This window comes from Xenopus laevis, chromosome 7L (genome assembly GCF_017654675.1).
Source record: "Xenopus laevis strain J_2021 chromosome 7L, Xenopus_laevis_v10.1, whole genome shotgun sequence".
Lineage (NCBI taxonomy): Eukaryota > Metazoa > Chordata > Amphibia > Anura > Pipidae > Xenopus > Xenopus laevis.
In genome coordinates, this window is record NC_054383.1 from 63,833,994 (window position 1) to 63,846,896 (window position 12,903).

The following is a 12,903-nucleotide window of genomic DNA, read 5'->3' on the forward strand; positions in this document are numbered from 1 at the left end:
GATGGGACAGAGTAGTGAAATAGGTACATAAAAGTGCGTGAGGGTACACATATAAGAAATAGGGGAGTGTTGATCATATTGATGTGGGCAAGCGGCTATAAAATTGGAGAAGAATAAAAGAAAAAAAGAAAAATAAATAAATAAATAAATAAATTTAAATTTATATCAGGGCAGGTTATTAAAATGGAGTGCCATAGTGCATGATGCCTGAATAATAACCATATGGAGCAAAAACAGGTTGCTTATACAGAATAATAAAAACATTATCTAAAACATATATTAAAAATTGTAATATGTTTAATATATGTTTTAGATAATGTTTTAAGCTTTTGTTTTGATGAATAAGCATACAGCATACTATTTGTCACTTTGGTCTCTGAAATTCACAGCTGTAACTCCTATGTTTATTGCCTGAAGAAGCGGGTCTGAGCCCGTGAAACGCGTTTGGAGTTCGTTAATAAATTTTGACTGCTTAATTACAGTCGTTTTGTGTCTGCTTGGAGGAGGTAAGTCCACTACTGCCTCCTCTGATTACCAAGTTTTGGTTTTTAAACTCGTTTATATCCTTTTATTCTTTTGGCGCCTCTGTTCTTTTTATACAATACTAAGTCCACCCTGGGTGGAGGGTTGATACCCCTTTTCTATCTACAGAGAGCGACTTCATAATCCTGAGTGGGGTCAGGACAATCTCCCCACCTGCCTTTACAGTGGTTGCCTATTGGTAACCTTGGTTTGTGAGTATGTTATCTACTCTTATTTCATTATCCCTTACCAATACATATTACACTATTGGGGCTCTTGGTGTTCCTTTTGTTTATTTCTTTACATACCATAGAATACTTGGGTCTGATCTTGGATTCCAGGACAGGGAGAGCCTTCCTACCACTAAACAAGATAAGAACCCTACAGGAACGGGTCCGGTAGCTCAGGAGAGCCAAGGGTGTCCCTCTCTGAACAGCCATGCAGACACTCGGGACGATGGTCACATCCTTTCCAGCCATTCCTTATGCACAGTTTCACACCAGACGCCTTCAGCACACCATCCTGCTGCAACAACGAAGGGATCGGACCGACCTAGATTTTCGGATCCTCATTCGAGGATGGTACAACTCTCCCTCGACTGGTGGACACAACCCTATCAGACAACGGGGGAAGACCCTTCCCTCCCCATCACTGGACAGCTCTTACAACGGACGCCAGCCTTCGGGGATGGGGAGGTGTACTAGGCCAAACCACAGTTCAAGGCCTTTGGGACCAGGAGGAAAGACTGCTCCCCATCAATCTGTTAGAGCTCCGAGCGATTCGATACTCTCTGGAAGCCTTCACACCCTTACTCTTAGGGAAGGCGGTACGGATACAGTCCGACAACGTAACAGCAGTAGCATACATAGACCACAAAGGGGGCACCAGAAGCCCGACGGCCCTAAAGGAAGCCAGCACCATTCTGGTGTGGGCAGAGAACAACGTTCCAGCGCTATCAGCGGTCCACATACCAGGGGTAGACAACTGGTTAGCGGACTACCTGAGCAGAGAAATAGACGTAACCTTGTATATTAGACATAACCTTGGAGTTCCATGACCTGTATAAAAGAACTTCGGCCTCGTGCTTTTATATGGTCATGGAATTCCTCAGTGACTTATAATATCTTTATATTTTACAATAGGACGTACTTTATTCACTATATAATATACAAGCGCCATGAAAATCCTGTAAATTATATCCTTATAAACGGTGCTTAGTGATGTCCAGTTATAATTGGAGCTTAGTGGTATCATTTCTGTCACATGACTCACTGAAACTTATGTATTATAATAAATAATGTTGCAAAATTTGAGAATATTAGAAGTCACCTTGAAGTTCCATGACGTATAAAAACACAGCCTTTGGACTTGGGTTTTTATATGGTTGTGGAACTCCTCTGTAACTTTATATCATTGTATCATTATATTTTACAAGCGACGGCGGGCCCGGGTGCAGGTGCCCCCCCTCTGTCTGGAGGGCCCCAAAGGGGTGTGGGCCTGGGTGCGATCCCACCCCTGCATTCCTAGTAGTTACGCCCCTGCTTCTGGATGTCTTCCCAATAAGGCGAAATGGCGACATGAACTGTGTATGAACCATGGTGCAGAGCTCCACATCTCCTCCTAGTCAGACTTCTAAACCAGAAGTTAGTTCTTGTTCCTTTAAAGCAGATTTTCTACCTTGCCTTTAGTTTGGATAAGGTTACAGGAAAGGGTGTGTGTGGTATCAGCATTGATTCTTCCTCTGTGTAATTAACGCTAGCAGGGAAGGAACATGAGCCGGGAGGGAATGCAAGAGGGGAAGTATTGTAAACATTTACTTTATGGAGTCCTGTGTGTTAGATTTATTGGTAACCTGCTTGCTGTCTTTACCACTCGCAGCACTTACAGGCTAAAGCAAGCCAAGGTATTATACAAAGGGACTATAAAATCTTCAGTATAACAGCAAGAACTAGCTTCTGTTTTAGAAGTCTGGCTAGGAGGAGATGTCGTCCTTTAGCCTTATTGGGAAGACACCCAGAAGCAGAGTTTTATAACTGTATTTGTGAAGCATTGAATGTAATAAACTTTTTGCAGGATAAAGCTGTTATTGGAGTAGGGTACAGTGGATTACTTATATAAATGTTTTTAATGTTTCTGTTCCTTTAACCTGCACTTAAGGTCAGGGAAACATTTTACTATGATAGATGCCCTTTAGTAGTTGTAGCCAGTGCTTGAATTGGGAACAAAAAGGTAAAGGCATGGAGGGGGTGTGCCACGTGTAGCCCCGCCCACTGAAGAAAGCCATGACCGAGGAGAAATGGCGGCCAAAATTTTTTAAGGTCACGCCTCCTTTTATGGCCACGCCCCCACTAGCTCAGGATATAAATCAGGACTAAATCAGTATTAGCATGTACCCCCAGAACCCATAGCACAGAGGCAATATCACATATAAATACCCCCAAAAGTCATAGAGGGTGTCACAGTGGCAATATCATCTATAAATACCCCCAGAAATCATAGCAGTGACAGATTTACAGAAGGCATGGAAAGATTTAAAAGTCAATGTGTGGAAGAAATGATTTAAGGGAAGAGTTAGGGGGCGAAGTGCCAGCAGGCAGTACAAGTAATAAAAACTGCTTACAATTATACTGCTGCACTTATCAGTTCAGGGGGGAGAGAGGGAATCTGCAGAGTAGCCCTGGCAGCAACAGACACCAATTTCTATTAGCCAGGAGTCCGGTGCAAAGAATCTGCTTTCCATCAGTTAGTGTGTGGACGGGAGATTCGAATATCGTGATTGTCACCTATGCATACTTCATATATACAATACAAAGAAGCTTTAAAACAGGGCAAACATTTTTAAGGACTTTATGTATGATGGTTGCTACGGCCAAAATTACCCTAGCAACCATGCATTGCTTTGAATAAGCAACTGAAGTCTATAGTAACAGTGGGATAATAGTCTCTGGGAAGGGAGTGTGACTGTGGGATAGCAGGTATAGTAGGGAGAGATGGTGCCTATAGTAACAGTGGGATAATAGTCTCTGGGAAGGGAGTGTGACTGTGGGATAGCAGGTATAGTAGGGAGAGATGGTGCCTATAGTAACAGTGGGATAATAGTCTCTGGGAAGGGAGTGTGACTGTGGGATAGCAGGTATAGTAGGGAGAGATGGTGCCTATAGTAACAGTGGATAATAGTCTCTGGGAAGGGAGTGTGACTGTGGGATAGCAGGTATAGTAGGGAGAGATGGTGTCTATAGTAACAGTGGATAATAGTCTCTGGGAAGGGAGTGTGACTGTGGGATAGCAGGTATAGTAGGGAGAGATGGTGCCTATAGTAACAGTGGATAATAGTCTCTGGGAAGGGAGTGTGACTGTGGGACAGCAGGTATAGTAGGGAGAGATGGTGCCTATAGTAACAGTGGATAATAGTCTCTGGGAAGGGAGTGTGACTGTGGGATAGCACAGGAACTGAAAAAAAGTGTTTTGAATGTGAACAACCCTGTTAAAGGAATGGTTTACCATTAATGTACTAGCATATAGATAGAGGAACTCTATGACAGATTCCATTTGGTGTTTAGTGCTTGAATGGTTAACAGACAGTAAGGGTGGGTTGGTATATAGAGCTTAGTATAGTAGAAGGGGTTCAGTCTAAGGTTGTTAGCGGTCATGTTAGCTGAAGAGTAGCAAAGCACTGGTCAGGGAGCCTGGGTAAAGGGCTTCTAATTAGCTCATAGATAATGCTTCTGTACATACAAGGATACATTCACTTTTTTTAACTACAATTCCCAGTGTTCTCGCCACGCAGCCTGGCCATAGCCACTGTGTAACAACAACATTGGCCATCCCTGGTGAAAGGAGACTTGTTAGGACACCCCTTATCCATTCCACCACCTCTCCTGCCTGTGCGTAGGCCCCATCCCGGGGTTGTCCTTACCGTCACCCCGTACTTGAGCGCGATGCCTTGCACGGTATCGATCGGGCTGATATACACGCGAGGCGATGTGTTTTCACATCGCGTCGCCCTTGGTGTGAGTGATGCGCTGGGTCAGGTGGCGGAGGACATAGCAAGGCAGGCGGCCGGGAGGGGAGTGCGGCGGGGGGTCAACCGGGGTGTCGGTGAACATGGAGGATCTGCGGCACCAGGTTATGATTAATCAGTTCGTACTAGCGGCCGTTTGTGCAGCGGATCAGGCTAAGCAGCTACTACAGGCGGCGCAATGGTTTGAGGTGAGAGACTCGCACACTGAGTCTACTTGCACAGGCGCACTCTGATGCGTGGGATAGCATTGCACCACTGCCCCTCACCAATCTCTAGCCTTCCCCTGTTCCCGCCTCCCTGTCCTGCTCAGCCTAGTCAGCCCTCCTGTAGACGGAGCTTAAAAAAAAAAAAAAAAGCTCAGTCCAGCTTGGGGAAAACCACTCCGGTATTCAAAAATGTGCCATCCCGCCTAACGGGATGGCAATTACTGTGAAAAAAGAAGTAGCTGGATTCCATCCCGCCGCATCCCGCCCCAATTCAAGCACTGGTTGTAGCTATATCAAATCAGTAATGCTTTCTCAATTAGAGCAAGTCTTTCTATCTGCTCTCAAATAACTGTCCCAAAAGGCTTATTCATTGTCCCAAAATAAAAGCACTGCTGGATGTAAAATTTAGGCTGTTAGCACTCATGCACTAAGCACTAGTGTCCTGGGCAATTGCTGTTCTGCAAGGCAACCCCATATTTGATGCTTTGGCATAGGCAGCATTCTTCTGTGCCTTGCAGTCCCACTTCTCTAACACAGTCAATAGTCCCTAATCAATACATACACTTTCTGCAAAGATGTTTACTGCAATCTTCCCACCTCCTGTGTTTCAGAAAATTAGATGCCACAAATCTCATTACGCGAGACTACATGCAAGCACATTGACACCTCACATAGCTGCCTTGTAAGAGCATCGAGCAGAGGTGGTGTAACTCAATCAGAAATTGCTCCTATGCAACCGTCAGTCAAATCACAATCTGTCTTTCCTCTGCTTGCACCTCCTACTTTTGTAAGAGAAAGAAACAACCTTTATTTCCTGTTAGTGGCATGCTATGCCATCCGCCACATCAGTTCCCACGATTCCTTAGAATTAGAGTTGCCACTTCAACCCTTAAGGTGGCAACCCTACTGTCATGATACAGGCCTGTAATAGTTAATAAAACAGGCCAAGGTTTCATGAGAAAACATTTTTGCCAGTACCTAAATCACATAGTGTCTGGAGTCAGCCATTTGTAACAGGGTCACAACCTATTATGCCCTTCTCCAAACCCTGGCTGATAAGAGCCATTCCATGTGGAGGGGGGAAAGTCCAAGGAGGGAGAGCTTAAAGTTCCCAGCAAACCTCCCTCATAGGTGAATTGAAGGTCATGCATAACACATCCTAAAACATATTTATCCTCACAGAACCCATACCTGTTGTACCAACAGTATATAAAAACCTGGTGATAAGTCCAAGGTAATTTCAGCTTTCAGATGAGTCCAAACATGACTAGGTTTGGAACTCTGCTTATCAGATGTGAATATCTAGGCAGGGGTAGGTCACACAGTATTGATGTTTAGTATCTATGGAATCCAAGAGAGAATTAATAACCAATGAATATAATATCATCTCTCTCCTATGTTCCTATAAGGAGTTATGGTCATTATATTCTTGGTCCAGTTCCTACTCACAGGAGGTCATAAAAACTCAATCTGTGTCCTGCTAGGCCACGCCCCTTGCATTCCTGAGGGAGGTGCAGTTACCTGATGCCCTGAAATCACTGATAAAGTAACGATAAGTGGATTATTAGAAATATAATTCACATAAATATAAAAAATATAATTACAATACAGATTAAGTGCTCAGTGTCAAGGAAACAAAAGACTAGAGGACCCTACCCCGTGGGGCTTACAGTCTAAATGAGAGGGTAACATACAGACGGAATTCAGAGGGGTATTAAGGTGCTGTGGGTTACAGTTTGTTATATAAGTGCCAGTTCAGGTGTTATCCAGGTGCTCCCAGAGATAGTCTTTGAGTTTTGTTTTAAAAACACAGAAGGAGGATTCTCTCCTGAGAGATTCAGGAACGGCAATCCAAATATAAGGAGTCGCAAGAGGGTTTGATACGGGAAACGGCAGTAGTAGTGAGGGGTACAACCAAGCGGTTGCTCTGAGAGAAGCGGAGGTTTCAGGCAGGAACATATGGAGAAACAAGAGATGAGATGTAGTTAGGTGCAGAGTAATGAAGGGCTTTGAATGTTTTGATGAGGAGTTTGTAAGTTATTCTTTGTTTTATAGGAAACGGAGGGGCCTGTACCCTTTTGGATGAGAGGAGGATAATTCTGGCAGCAGTGTTTAATACAGACTGTAGAGGGGAGAGATGAAAGTTAGGGAGGCCAGTTAGTAGAAGGTTACAGTAATCTAGTCTAGATAGGATGAGAGCATGCATGAGCGTCTTGGATGTATCAGATGAAAGGAAGGGACGGATTTTGCCAATATTGCATAAGAAAAAGTGACAGGTTTTGACAGTGGTGTTAATATGATCAGGGAAGGAGAGAGAGGAGTCAAAGATTACCCCCAGACAGCGTGCTGAGTTGACAGGATTAATGAGCATGCCATCAATAGAGATGGTAAATAGGGGAGTAGGACAAGGCTTAGGTGGAAAAATGATAAGTTCAGTTTTTGTTCGGTTGAGTTTGAGGTGGCGCTGGTTCATCCAATTTGAGATAGCCAGAAGGCAGTTAGAGATGTGAGCCTCTGTTTCAGCTGTTAATGAAGGGGTGGATAAATATATTTGGGTATCATCAGCATACAGACAGCGTGTACAGGGAGAACAACAGCGGACCAAGTACAGAGCCTTACGGCACCCCCACATTGACTGGAACTGGAGATGAGGTTTTGTTATCATAGGAGACCGTGAATGATCTATTAGAAAGGTAAGAAGAGAGCCAAGATGCAGCCTGGTTATGGATGCCAAGCGAATACAGAATCTGCATCAGGAGAGAGTGATCAACTGTATCAAATGCAAGATGATCGGTCAAGGAGGAGAAGGATGGAGAAGTGACCTTTGTCTTTGGCAACCTGAAGATCATTTGTAACTCTGCACAAAGCAGTCTCAGTAGAGTGATCAGACTGGAAACCAGATTGCAGAGGGTCCAACAGATCATGGGTGTGTAGAAAGTTAGTAATACGGGAGAACATAATACACTCTAGGAGTTTAGAGGCAAGTGGTAGAAGGGAGACAGGACGGTAATTTGATAGACAGGATGGGTCAAGCGTGGACTTTTTAAGAATAGGCTTTACACAAGCCTGTTTGAAAGAAGAAGGGAAGGTTCCAGAAGCTAGAGAAGAATTGAAGATGTGAGTAAGTAGTGGTATAAGCTCTGCAATACAGTGTTTGAGCAGAGAAGAGGACATAGGGTCAAGGGGGCAAGTTATGAGTGGGGAGAACAACAGAAGCTTGGTGACTTCAGACATTGTTACCGGAGGGAAGGAATTAAGACATGCAGAAGGGGGCTTAGGAAGGAGGAGCTGGTTTACATTAGTAGAGGTAGGGATCTGATTGCGGATGGACTCTACTTTGTCTTTAAAGAAATCAGCAAAGTCCTGAGTAGAGTGTGTCTGGTTGACTGATACTGTTGATGAGGGATGGAGAAGAGTATTGAATAAAGAAAACAGGCATCGTGGGTTGGATTTGTGATTGTTTATAAGGGTCCTATAGTACTCTTGCTTGGCTTTTGAAAAGGCAGAATTGAGGCAGGACAATAGAAATTTATAGTGAATAAAGTCTGCTTGCGTACAGGATTTATTCCACATACGTTCAGCAAGAAGGTCAATGTTACGTGTATCCCGAACTAAGACAGTGGGGGAAGAAGCATTTGGGCACGGAGAGTGAGAGATGGAAAATGTAACCAAATTGTGATCGGAAAGGGGGAAGGGTTCACTGTTAAAACCAGAGAGAGAGAGTTTTTTTTAGTAAACACTAGATCCAGAAAGTGGCCATCCTTATGAGTAGGGTTTTTTTTCCACTGCTGGAATTCAAAGGAGGAGGTTAGGCAGAGAAAACAAGAGGGCCAGGGTTGTGAAGCATCATCAATGTGGAAGTTAAAATCCCCAAGAATGATTGCAGGGCTGTCAGTGCAGAGGAAGAAAGAAAGCCAGGTGTCAAAGTCAGAAAGGAAGGCAGTAGATGAGGATGTTGATGGGGGTCTGTAAATGACAGCTACACCCACAGAGAGAGAGGGCGGAAAATGTGAATGGCATGCACCTCAAAAGAGTTATATGAGAAGGCTGGAGGAATAGGAATAGGTTTGAACCGACAGCGAGAGGAGAGGAGAATTCCAACTCCCCCACCACATCCAATGGTTCGGCGGGTGTGAGAGAAAGATAGACCGCCATGAGAGAGTGCAGCCTCAATGGCGGTATCATTCTGTGAGAGCCAGGTTTCTGTTAGTGCAAGAAGACTAAGTGAATTAGAGCAAAAATGATCATGGATTAATCTGGATTTGTTAGTTAAAGAGCGGATGTTAAGAAGCGCACAAGAAAAGGGAAGACAGGAAGAAGGAAGAGTCAGAATCTGAATAAGGTTAGAGAACGTAGAGCAACGAGAAGATTTGCGCAAGTTGGCAGGAAAACGAGGTTGAATATATGTTGGTATAGAGCAGGGTCCAGGGTTTGGAGAGATATCCCCTGCAGCTAGCAAAAGTAGGGAAAAGAGGGAAAAGATCTGCGAAGAGGATTTGAAGTGACGACATATCTGGGTCTTACATAGTTACATAGTTACATAGTTAAATTGGGTTGAAAAAAGACAAAGTCCATCAAGTTTAACCCCTCCAAATGAAAACCCAGCATCCATACGTACACCTCTCCCTACTTTTACATTAATTCTATATACCCATACCTATACTAACTATAGAGCTTAGTATCACAATAGCCTTTGATATTATGTCTGTCCAAAAAATTATCCAAGCCATTCTTAAAGGCATTAACTGAATCAGCCATCACATCACCACCCAGGAGTACATTCCACAACCTCACTGTCCTGACTGTGAAGAACCCCCTATGTTGCTTCAAATGAAAGTTCTTTTCTTCTAGTCTAAAGGGATGGCCTCTGGTACGGTGATCCACTTTATGGGTAAAAAGGTCCCCTGCTATTTGTCTATAATGTCCTCTAATGTACTTGTAAAGTGTAATCATGTCCCCTCGCAAACGCCTTTTTTCCAGAGAAAACAACCTCAACCTTGACAGTCTATCCTCATAATTCAAGTCTTCCATCCCTCTAACCAATTTAGTTGTGCGTCTCTGCACTCTCTCCAGCTCATTTATATCCGTCTTAAGGACTGGAGTCCATAACTGCACTGCATACTCCAGATGAGGCCTCACCAGGGACCTATAATGAGGCATAATTATGTTTTCATCCCTTGAGTTGATGCCCTTTTTTATGCAAGACAGAACTTTATTTGCTTTAGTAGCCACAAAATGACACTGCCCAGAATTAGACAACTTGTTATCTAAAAAAAACCCTAGATCCTTCTCATTTAAGGAAACTCCCAACACACTGCCATTTAGTATATAACTTGCATTTATATTATTTTTGCCAAAGTGCATAACCTTGCATTTATCAACATTGAACCTCATTTTCGAGTTTGCTGCCCAGTTTTCCAACTTGAACAATTCACTCTGCAAAGTGGCAGCATCCTGCATGGAACCTATAGTTCTGCACAATTTAGTATCATCTGCAAAAATAGAAACAGTACTTTCAATGCCCACCTCCAGGTCATTAATAAACAAGTTGAAAAGTAAAGGACCTAGTACAGAGCCCTGCGGTACTCCACTAACAACACTGGTCCATTTAGAAAATGTTCCATTTACCACCACTCATTGTATTCTATCTTTTAGCCAGTTCTCTATCGAGGTACAAATACTATGTTCCAGGCCAACAGTAACCTTTTGTGTGGCACTGTATCAAATGCTTTAGCAAAGTCTAAGTAAATCACATCCACTGCCATCCCAGAATCGAGGTCTCTACTTACCTTCTCATAAAAAGAAATTAAGTTAGTCTGGCAAGATCTATAACGTATAAAACCATGCTGGCACAAACTCATAGTATTATGAAGTCCAGTATCTTATCCTTTATTAACCCTTCGAAAAGCTTTCCTAACACTGACGTCAGACTAACTGGCCTACAGTTTTGAGGCTGAGCAAGGGATCCTTTTTTGAATAGTGGCACCACATTAGCAATTTGCCAGTCTCTCGGCACTATGCCAGATCTCAATGAATCCTGAAAAATTAAGTATAGAGGGTCTTGTTAGTAACTGGAGGACAAAGGTGTTGCAAGTAGTTGTAAAGTGTATAAGAGCTGGAGTATGTGGAAGGGAGTAGAGAAGAAGATATGTAAATAGAATACTGACAGACAATGGAACAGTTAAAAGAAGTAACTACCTTAGGGAGCACCGTGAATGCAAACAGAGCAATTATTAACTTTGCCATTGCAGTTTCTAGCAGGTAGCAGTGTTATGTCCTTAATGGAGTGCTCTGTGTTGTCTCTCCTTGTAGCACTCCTTGTTAAACTCTTCCAGATCACTTGTAAATGAATCACTTCGAAATGAAGCACCCTTACAAATGCTGACCCCAGCAAATGCTCTCCCCTAAAGAGGTCTTAATAAATAGGGAGAGTAAAAGCTGGGATCTGCTGCACACAGGTCTGGGGAATTACAACTGATTCTAATTGATCAAACACCAAACTGATCACCCAGCTGTTACAGAGAGTGAGAGCAGAGCAAGGCTCAAGATGAATACAGAGATAACCTGACTTACAAAGTTTGTTTGGAGAGGAGTTTATAGGGGGTCGTAAAATGTACAAGTTACAATACTACAGGGAAAACTTATAATCAATATTATGTGACTAGTTTAGACTAAGAATTGGAGGACCAATTGCGATTGGAAGTTATCCCATTTGTTTCCCCTTGCCTCCAGGACCAGGAATTATATACCTTTGGAGTCATGTATAGGTTTTCCATGTTCTCCCTTTTATTTTATAAACTGTTTGTAATTGTATTATTGAATGTATCTCTTTTTGTAACATCTTTTTGTTAATTGCACTGTTATACCTTTGTCAGGTACTCACCTCACCGGGCAGCGCGTTCTGTGCGCTCCAGCGCATCCTGTGCGTTCCAGCAGCAGCACGGTGCGTCTCAGTGATGTCATCACAGGGCGTCGCGGTGCCGGCTCCAGGGATTCAGGCGGCGCAGCAGGATGACGTAGGCTACACCATTTAGCCCAGCGCAGAGGACTCTCAGGTGCTCGGACATCGTGGTTTCCTAGCTACACTCTGAGTAAGTGACTATTTGAATTCTATTGAACTTGGCTTTTGACTCTGCTTCTGTCTCTGCTGCATTAACCACTGGTACTTCGTTTGGACTGATTCATCGTTGCCGACCCTGCCTGTTATCTGACTACCCTACTACATTAACCCTTGGCACTTATGCATGGACTTTGATTTACCGTTGCCAACCTTGTTTGCCTGATCGACCACGCACCGACTTTAACCCCTGGGTATCTATCCAGCCTTGTGTTCTCCAATTTGCCTACTGGAACATCTCCCTGATCTCTCAGTGTGGTGAGGTTACGTGGCCTAACGTCTTCACTTAAGTCAAAAATCATTCCTGCTGGACGCTACGTCAGGACCTGTTACTGCTGACGCCATGGTGCTTGCTGAGGACTTCTCTTCTGTGACTACAGATTCCTGCTCCTCGCTGTTACACTACTAATCTCGTATTTCTCTGTGCTCCCTGCAGTCACGTTACCCAGCACCTGAAGTTTTCCTACAACATCAGAGTATCCAGTTCACAGGCTCCCATACCTCACCTTCACTAGCCTCCCTCCGTGCCTAATTGGGGGTTGTACTTGTGAGGGGGCTGTAAGGGTTGTCTTCTTCAACATCAACGGTTCCTCCTGGGTCGGTAAGTGTGACAACCTTTTATAATATTAAAGAGATACCTTTATAAGTTTGTCTTTGGTGTTCTAAACGAACCTAGCCTGAAAGAGTGTAACTGTGAGCCTTAAACCTCTGCATGCTGAATAGAAACACTAGTCTGTCTGTATGCTGATTAAGCCTTGGTGTGCTCGAGTACTTGAATCAGTTGGAACTAACTGACTATAGTGAAGGAGTGTTTAATGCATTGGTGTAGTGTGAACTGTTAGAGAGAATAGGAGAATATTCACATTAGGTTTCTATCGCCTGTTAATGATAGATGGTGGCAGCAAATGAGTTTTATGGGTGTTGGTTGGTGTTTGGGGTGCTGTTATGCTAGTCTAACCTGTGTGCAAGGTGTGTGAGAGACTGAGTTAGTGAGCCCTGATAGCCACACCTAAAGTCACATGCAGCTAGAAGTACCA